Here is a 2,053-nt window from a genome sequence, read left to right as displayed (position 1 = left end):
TCTGGCATGTTATGTGTCTGTATGGTCGTATTTCTACATAATTCCTGACCGTGGTAGAGACTGAAAATTCCATACGGACTTCAATACGGACTTGAATGTATACACACGTGTGAAACAGACTCTCTACCCCCCCAAGAGGTGGCGCGCGTTCAGCACGACGCGTCCAAACAACTGTTGAATGATCATTAAGCACTCGATGCGCCTCCACTTACCCTGTCTGCATTAGATTGCGTCTATCAAGGGCTAAATTGAATTCGAGTTACAAAGATAGGTTTAGCTGAACAGAATGTCAATTTCATCATATGGATGAGCTCAGTATTCCAATGATCCTGCGGGTAATGATTTATCCTTGAACCAAGACAAAGAATGAATGAATGAATGAAAATAGAGAAAATAGTCAAGTTATTCTTTTTCCGTTTTCACCGAGTCAAATTGACAAGACATCACACTGACAAGAAATATGAACAGTACGGACTTATATAAAATGTTATGTTTTGAGAAGGTGTTCAGAAGTACTAGTATGAGTTAGGTATTCATTTCGAAATCGATCCCTATAAAGACATACTATTATCTCCACGCCTCAAAAATCGAGGATGATTAAAAAATCGGCAGTCTCTGAGGCCCTAACAAATGAAGATTGGGAACCGGAGAGAAAGCGCGATGATACAGATAATGTGATCATTGTTAGAGATGATGAGTGCTTTTCCGACATGTCTGTTATACAGTAGACAACTCCCCCAACCCCATTCCAGCAGGTCGGAGATCGCGCTGCGACCACACTACGACCGCACTACGACTGCTATCTGTTGTATCCTGTGTGCAGCCAGTATGAGCTTTCGGTCGATTGATTAATTCCCTATAGAAGGTAAGTTTACGGTCGATTTGAAGTTTATTTTGCGTGTAATTGTCGACATGTATCAAGCTGTCAGACTTTGAATCGACCAAAAAGTTAGCAGTAGTAAAGCAAGGATACATGGCATTTTTGGAACAAGTTAAGCGTTAGCAGATTATGTCATGTTCAAGACAAGAAGAATGATGAGCACAACGATAGGCCCACCAAAGGGCAAAAATGTAAAATGAGCAGATTCCACAGATTTCAACTGTTGATAATTACACGTCGATGAAAGCTAAACATCCAGGTAATGTCACTGACGAAAGACAAAACTCATCCAGTTGTTTGGGTAGCTTTTGTATTGTATAGATTGCGTAACGTTAGATGCACAAATTGTTAAAAAAATCTGTTTCTTGCACGTGCTTTCTGCACAATGGCTACACATTGGCTACAATTTGAGTGATATTGCATTGCAATGTAATGTATTAAGTGAAGTTAGTGGGGCTAAAACTCTCTCCAGTCCCAGTTGGCGTCTGACTTTATTATGTTCCCGGCCAAATCGACCACATGCAAGTTCCAAACTCGAACACGGCCGGTCAGTATAACTCATGCCTAGAAGTACGGTTGGCCAAACACGTGCCGACTTCCACTCTCTTCCATGGCATTGCCTCCCACTAACTGCAATCGCCGGCGGGATTCAAGTGCACCGCTTTGTAATATATCGATTTCTTGGTATGATTCATGACATTGAACCGCCCTCCCTTTAACGACTCACCACATACTGGTTTCACGCGGCAACACTACTCGCTAGATACATCATGTGTACGTATGTTACAAGGGCTGATTGTACTTTATGGTATCACCCTGTGAGCGGTCGAACAGAGGCGCAGAGAACAGATAATAATCGCTCGGCTGTAACAAGATACGTAAATAATGCAGGTTATCACCCGATGTTGGACCACAGGGGTCGATAAGATGATTGCACCAAGGGGCTAAGTAGGCTGCAGAGGAAACTTTCTCGGAATGTCAGAAAGGCACAAACAGTAAATCGCGGCCAGGCATAAGATACTTCATGACGACAGGAGTTGACAACAACAGTACTGTACGTCCAACTCTATAAATATAAATACAAGTATTAAGGCAATTCAAGTGATTATTGCAGAAAAGGTCACAGCACACATTTACCAACGTAGGTAGGAAAGTAATACATAGAGTTTGGTG

Source organism: Branchiostoma floridae, chromosome 2 (genome assembly GCF_000003815.2).
Source record: "Branchiostoma floridae strain S238N-H82 chromosome 2, Bfl_VNyyK, whole genome shotgun sequence".
NCBI lineage: Eukaryota > Metazoa > Chordata > Leptocardii > Amphioxiformes > Branchiostomatidae > Branchiostoma > Branchiostoma floridae.
Note: the sequence above shows the minus strand (reverse complement) of the source record.